This window comes from Dendrobates tinctorius, unplaced genomic scaffold (assembly GCF_039654945.1).
Source record: "Dendrobates tinctorius isolate UK_male_01 unplaced genomic scaffold, ASM3965494v1 ptg000054l, whole genome shotgun sequence".
Classification (NCBI taxonomy): Eukaryota; Metazoa; Chordata; class Amphibia; order Anura; family Dendrobatidae; genus Dendrobates; species Dendrobates tinctorius.
Genome location: NW_027361722.1, coordinates 2,712,158 through 2,720,328, shown reverse-complemented (window position 1 = coordinate 2,720,328; position 8,171 = coordinate 2,712,158).

Sequence of the window (8,171 nt, the reverse complement as noted above, 5' to 3'; positions counted from 1 at the left end):
GCTTGAGGAGGAGAGATTCTCAGTGCTGCAAAGCCTGCCCCCATCTGGACGTCTCTGCACTCCCGATGCGATAGCATCGCGCCTCCATCTAGTATATATGTATGTATATATATATATAGTGACAAAGTCACTGATAAAGTACTGGAGGGAAGGTATGAGTATTTTACTCCAGCACACTACATGCTGTAAGAATTAAGCAAAGTTGCATAAATGGGATAAGTCTCCACCCCTCGCCTTGTGGGCCGTGCACATAAAAAGCCGTTCTCTGCAGCGTGTCCACATCGGGCATTACCTGTCTGAATCCTGCTCATATAGGTACTATACACATGATCAGGTTTTAAATACATCGGTTAGGGACTGCTCTGAGATGGGTATACCTTGACGTTTGGTGGAGCGGCTTAGTATACATTTTTTGCAAACAACATATCAACCAAATACCCTGTTTTGTTATCATCTTTTACTAGCACTAGAGATGAGCGACTTTGCCTTTTTTCGGGTCGAGTTGGGGTTCGCGAAACCCGACTTTCGCAAAAGTCGGGTCGAACGAAATCAGCCAATTATTGTGAAAAGTCGAAGGCCGACTGAAACACGAAACCCAATGCAAGTCAATGGGGAAGCAAAGTCGGCAGTGAGAGGAGGACAGGAAACACACCTACGGTGCCCATTTTAATGCCAAAAACATCAATTCTTCTTTCTTAAGCTTGTCAACCTTAATTTACTTCATAATACTAGTTAAGCACTGAAAACTGGGGGTTATTTGGCTAAAGTTGTGGGGGGGGAGGGCTGGCTCCAGGTTTTCATGTGTCCTGGGCCAAAGAGCGCCCCTTTAACACATACCACAACTCATGATGCTCCGATACGGCAGAGAAATAGCGGTATAGTACAATGAAAAATACCTCACTTTTTACATCTCATGACTGATATCCATTTTAAATTCTCCAATAGCTCCAAAAACGGACAGTAAATTACTCCATACAGTATTATGGGCACCGCATAGTGCGCTATACAGAGTAATGAGGCCCATATATTTCTCCATACAGAATCATTGGTCCCATATAATGTTCCATACAGTATATGATGAGCTCCACATAATGCTACAGTATATGTTGGTCCCCATGGGTGAAGCTCCACTGTCTTATGGGCCCAAATAATGCTCCATATATAATGGGCCCCATTTCAAATGCTCTAGTGTATAATGGGCCCTGTAAATGCTGCTCCAGTGTCTGATGTCCACCTTTGGAATGCTCCAGTGTATGGTGGGCCCCATATATCATTCTCCAGAGTATAGTGCTCCCCAAAAATTGCAGTCCCAACATTGAAAACAATTAAATAATTAAATAAGTCTCCTCGCTATGGAATCCCTGTACTAGTCTAGACTCCTTGTCGTCCCCATCTTCCATCTCTCTGCACTTGGACTGTTTAGGCAGAGGGCGTACAGACGTGATGTCATTGCGCTCTCTGACCAGAATGTCACTGTCAGGAAACACAGAAGATGTCATGGCGGTGGAGCAGGGAGAGGTAAGTATTTCAACTTTGCAAGTGCTGTGATCCTGAGCAAGCAGGGGGGGCCCCTCATAGTACGGCGGTGTGTCTGACGGCGGGCCCTCCCACCGGCAGAGACACTTTTGCATACTATGCGGGGCCCTGTGCCAGTGCTGTCGCCCATGAGTATGCCCCCCCACCTGCTCAAGGAACCTGCACTTTCATCTGCACCTTCCTCTTTGTCACCGTGTGAGGTGGTATAGTATGCGTGAAGGGGAACCTGAGTTTCCTCTGGGTCAGATTCTGGCTGTGTAGAGTGCGAGGGGAATGTAGTGGGCAGGAGGATGTTTCTCAGGGGGCAAGAGAAAATGTTGGCGTTCGAAGGTCAGGAACAGTGTTTGTGCGTGACTGTAGGGATGTGGATTTGCCAGAAACTGCTCCTCCACCCACCATGGGCAGTGCATCATTGACACCTGAAACATTGGCCCACATGTGCGATTATGCCTTGCGGACCCTAAAAAGGGACCCCCGCATTGCCAAAATGATGATGGATTACTACTACTGGCTGGCCAGCATCCTCGATCCGCGCTACAAAGGCAAATTACACAACATCATGCCACAGGAGAACCTAGAGATAATATTGGCAAACAAACAAGCAACTCTGGTAAACCGTTTGTTTGAGGCTTTCCCAGCACACAGCAGCGGTGCTGGTTCTCCCACGAGCCGTAGTGGGCACAATGGAAGAGGTGTTCGTGGTGCACACAGCAGAAGTGGCGTTGGAGACAGGGGTTTAATGACCATGTTGTGGACTGATTTCTCAAGTCCCGCTCACACGACTGCTAATACAGCATTGATTAAAAGTGACAGGAGACAGCAGTTGTCAACTATGGTTACAAACTACTTTTCCTCCCATATCGATGTTCTCCCTCACAGGTCATTCCCCTTTGACCATTGGGCCTCTAAACTGGACGCCTGGCCTGAATTGGCACAATATGCCTTACAGGAGCTCGCTTGCCCTGCTGCTAGTGTGTTATCTGAAAAAGTCTTTAGTGCTGCTGGATCAGTCTGACTCCTGACAGAAAAAAAGGACCCGTCTGTCAACCCAAAATGTTGATGATCTAACCTTCATTAACATGAACCATGCATGGGTTTCAAAGGATTTTGTCCCACTTTCCCTAGATGACACATAGGTTACCAGAAAAGTGTCTCGGTTTTTTCCTCCTCTTCCTTGGACTTGCCCAATTACGCCCTTTGCAGCAGCTGAATGTCCAGCCAACACATCTACATATGCCAATTTTTAAACCTCCATAACTGGGCTGCCCACCCCCCCTTCCCAATGGCTGGGGTCAAGACCTGGCGCACCCGGGCAAGTGCCGTTGCTCTGAACAGGTGAATGGGCCCACTGATGGCCAACGGCAATGGCACAGGGCCCCTCATGGTATAATACAGTGTCTCAGACGGTGGGAGGGCCCACTCACCGTCAGACACACCAGCGTACTATGAGGGGCCCTGTGCCAGTACCGTCGACCACGATTGTGCCCCCCCTGCTTGGTCATGGCCACAGCACTTGAAAGTTGCAATACTTACCTCTCCCTGCTCCACCACTGTGTAGTCTGGGCAGTTAAATCCTTCACAGGGACGGCCACTAGAAATTTGGTGTATTGATCGATGATGGTTAAGATGTAGCTATGGCCTGTCCTGCTGGCCTCTACCTTCAGATGATCAGTGGCTTCCATTTGAAATGGACGTCGACTTACAAGCGGATGCAGTGGTGGTTTATGATCACCTTTCACAGTTGTGATAGTCACAGACGTGTGACATTCCTGCCACCATTTTATAATGTCTCCTCTCTTGCCAATCCAACAGAATCGCCTACGGCCTGTGGCTTCTGTCTTTTGCACTCCAAAATGACCAGACACATCATGATAGAAAGTGAGGACCATGGGTACATCTCTCCCTGTGATCACAATTTGATGGAGACGAGTAACGGTGATGTGATCCACGCTACTGCGATAAAGATATCCTTTCTTCACAAAGAACCTTTTTCGCTTTCTCCACAGACACAGTAATTGAGGGTCTGCATCGCCTCTGCAACATCTACTGGGAGGTTTTCCAGCGATGAGTAATTCCAAAATTTCTGCTAACACTCGACCTTGTGACTATACTTGTATCCATGTAGTTTCCAGTAGCGGATATTCTTGACTGGCTTACTGAGATTGAAATATATACGAACATTTAAAAGTACCACAACACTGTATACTGGTGTACGCTATGAATACCTTTCCCTTTTTCTACTTTTTTAATTCTGGTGTAATACATAGTGAGCCTGTGAGTCTCTGTGTCTGACTCCGGAAGTATAGACAGAAATTTAACCCTAGACTGGACACACCTGGTATGTGCTGATACAGTACCTTGTTTCAAAAATTTGTATTAAGGTATCATCTGTAGTATAACCAATTGTGGGGGGGACCCTCTTCTTGCCACAAACAAACACGAGACTGAGACAGAGTTTGTATTGAACAGGTCCGTTTTTAGTGCCCATCCTTCTGTCGACAACAGCAATTCACCACAGCCGTTTCACATTTCTCTGTACACAGGCCCTGGTACCTTCACTTCCTTTGTAACTATAATCGTGGCGTCCTCTGTGGCTCTTCCACTGTGGCTGGCCTAGGCCCAACCACCACAGCGCTGCACCAGTCTGAGCACACCGTCCGTATGATAGCCCCAGGCCGTCTGCGTGTGCGGCTACCGTCCTCTGGCCCACCCCCCCCGTGACCGCCTCAACTGTCAGTCCTCTCTGGAGCCTTTCCACTGTCTCTATTTCCTCAGCAGAACTTCCTCTTTACTGTGCTCCCTTCGCTGACTGACTCTTCCAGAACCTTTCCTCAGCCTTTTATACTTCCAGTTCTGGTAACTCCGCCCACCATCACCAGCAGTTTCTCTGACCAAGGCCAGTTATTCAGTCCCACTTCTACACTCTCCACTGCCCTCCAATGGGCAAGCTAAAACACTGCACCCTTTCTCTTTATCTTAGCGGTTTCACACCTACACTGCGCTACACCTCTGCTTCTCACTACAGGCTGGTTTGTCTGTCAGTCCACCTTTCCTACATCATCCATAGTGAGTGAGCGTGTGTGGGTTATGCCTTCTATATATACGGTGAATCGGAGAAACAAATTTTTACACTATACTCGATACAGCTTGTATCTTGTTATACAGTACCTTTGTTCGACATTTAGCATTACGGTCCAATCCATACTGTGTAAGCGTCTGAGAGTGACTACGGGACTATTTATACGGAGATTTCAATTGTCCCCTAAAAAATATATACTTGCTGTCTAGTTATCCAGGAACTTTTTTACAACATTTTTTATTATGGTCAAAACTAAACTGAGTGAGCATCTGAGGGTGACTATGGAAATATATACCGATATTTTCAATTTGGCCAACACTGTATACAGCAGAACGCTTCTGATACAGTAACCATTTTAGCTATTTAGATTCTGGTGTAATCCATAATGAGCCTGTAAACATCTCTCTGTTACTCCGGCAATATATTTGGAACTTTAAGATTACCCCAACACTGTATACAGCTGAATGCTTGTGTTACATAACCCATTTACAGCTTTTCATATTCTTGTGTAATCCATACTGGGCCTGAGAGCATTTGTGTCTGCCTCCTGAAATGTATACGGAGAATCAGAATGTTTACACTATACTATACATACCTTGTATCTGGTGATACTGTACCCTTTTTCAACTTGTTATTTTATTGGGTAATCCATACTAAGCCTGTGAGCATCTGTGTATGCCTCATGAAATATATACGGAGATTTACTGTTATCCATAGACTGTATAGAGCTGTACGCTTCTGATACAGTACCATATATCTGCTGGTATTTTGGGTCCATTTTCAAAAACATGAGGAAGTATGGTGGAAGAGGACACTGATGTGGGCGTGGAGGGCCACCTGGTACTGATGGTGATGGTGGTGGTGCATCTGCTGGTAGTGCCAAAAGCACAATAGCGGCTAAGGCAGGAGGTGTTGAGCCAGCATCATGGTGTAGCTCTGAAAGGCCAGTAAGGCTCCCTTTTCTGGGAGTAGGTAGACTGCTTTTAAAGCCGGAGTATCAGGAACTGTTTGTGGCTTACATTGCTGAAACAGCCTCCAGCTCTATCGCCTCCTATTTTGAAGTTGTAAAAAATGCAAGCACTGAGTCGTAACTGCAGGCTTCTGGTCAGGAGCAACCCCTTTCCTTGTGTCCTTCACCCACACCAAAAGTGAAGGATGTGGAAGCACACACCTCAGATTACTCCATGGAGCTCTTTTCACATCCCATGCCTGGGTTAATTAAAAATAGGGCCCATCATGTACTGAAGCAATGTAAATGAGGCAGATCACACACTGGAGCAGCATCTAAGGGGCACATTATACACTGGAGCATAACAAATGGGGCCCATTATGTATGGAGCATTATTGGAGCCCATCAGACACTGGAGCATCATCCATGAATCCATGAGGCCCATCATGTACTGGAGCAATGTAAATGGGGCAGATCAGACACTGGAGCAGCATCTAAGGGGCACATTATACACTGGAGCATAACAAATGGGGCCCAATATATATGGAGCATTATTGGAGCCCATCATACACTGGAGCATCATCCATGAATCCATGAGGCCCATCATGTACTGGAGCAATGTAAATGGGGCAGATCAGACACTGGAGCAGCATCTAAGAGCCCCATTACACACTGGAGCATTACAAATGGGGCCCGTAATATTTGGAGCCCATCATACACTGGAGCATCATCCATGAATCCATGAGGCCCATCATGTACTGGAGCAATGTAAATTGAGCAGATCAGACACTGGAGCAGCATCTAAGGGGCACATTATACACATTACAAATGGGGCCCATTATATATGGAGCATTATGTGGAGCTCATCAGATACTGTATGGAACATTATATGTGACTAATTATTCTGTATGGAGAAATATATTGGGGCTCATTATTCTGTATGGTGCACTATGTGGTGGCCATAACACTGTATGGAGTAATATACTGTCCTTTTTTTTGAGCTATTGTACAATTTAAAATAGATCAGTCATGTCATGTAAGCAGTGAAGTATGTGTCATTGTACTATACATATATTTCTGTGCTGTATCGGAGCATCATGAGTTGTGGTATGTGTTTAGGGGGCGCTCTTTGGCCCAGGGCACATGAAAACCTGGAGCCAGCCCAACCCCCCCACAACTTTAGCAAAATAACCCTGTTTTCAATGCGTAACTATTATTAGGAAGTAAATTAAGGTTGACAAGCTTCAGTTATAAGAATTGATGTTTTTGGCATTGAAACGGGCACTGTAGGTGTGTTTCCTGTCCTCCACTCACTGCCGACTTTGCTTCCCCATTGACTTGCGTTGGGTTTCGTGTTTCAGTCGGCCTCCGACTTTTCACGATAAGGCCGATTTCGTTCGACCCGAAAAAAGGCAAAGTCACTCCTCTCTACTAATAATTTTAAGAAAAATGAAATCCCCGCCAAGTATTTTGAAACTACTGAGAAAGAAAGGCCTTTTTGTACTAACAATTCTGTGAATCGCAAACCTGCATTAGGACTAGAAGACATATAATTAAAATTATGCAAATTACAAAATTCCACCCATCGCTGCCATGCAGCTGAGTAATCTGCCCATGTTCTCTTCGATAGGGAATGCTCGATGAATTGAGGGATTATACTGAGATTATGTCTCAAATTGACTGAGGGCAGGGTGTTGCTTCTGTATCCGCATTGGGAACCTGTTGATAGAAATTTGACCACTGACCAAGACATAGAGACTTAACAAACAAAGCCTTCTCACTGTTACCTAGCTTTGCCTTAATCCATATATTATGCTTTAATCAAAGGACCACCTATTGTCTCAAAATCATGGCCGCCCAAGCGTTCTTAGAAGATAAAGTATTGACAGCAAAAACTGATCCTTGATTAGGTGAGAGGACAATTATCCTGTGATTTTGCAACAAAGACCCCCATAGTTGAATTGCTAAGAAAATTGAAAAAAGCTCGAGTACCACAATGTTCTTGGATATTTTCGGCTCAAGCCAAGCTTTAGGCCAAGTTTGAACTGACCAATGGGTTAGAAAAATGACTGCGCATCCTGTAAAAATGTCTACAGCAAATAGAAGAGGCAAAGAATCATCAGCAAACACAAAATTAGATTGTAAACAAGATCTACCATTGAACTCTGAGAGGAATCATAGCCATACTTTTACATCTTCTTTTATTTCAGAATTAACTCTAATGTGAGAAAATGGGGAAGAAAGGCCAGAAGTTGCATCGTATAGGCGTGTGGGGAGGAGGACCCCTATATAGTGATTGGGCTGGAACCAGGGGGACCACCATCAGGGTTATTGAAGAAACCACATCAGGGGGATTACAAAGGGAGACATGTGATTGAAGTTGTCAGGGCAACAGGGGGCGGGGCGAGGGTAAAAGGAGCAGGGGGCGCGCTAAGGTGGCAGTTGAAGGAGAGCCTGACAGGAAGGAGAGAGCCGTGCGGCAGAGAGAGGACTGTGGCAACTGACAGTGTGGAAAAGAGAGACAGGCAGGAGACTGAAAAGGGAAAATTTGAGACTGACCGAAGGTTGACGCGTAAGAGACTCTCCCCGGGAGTTTCCCCCCGCAAA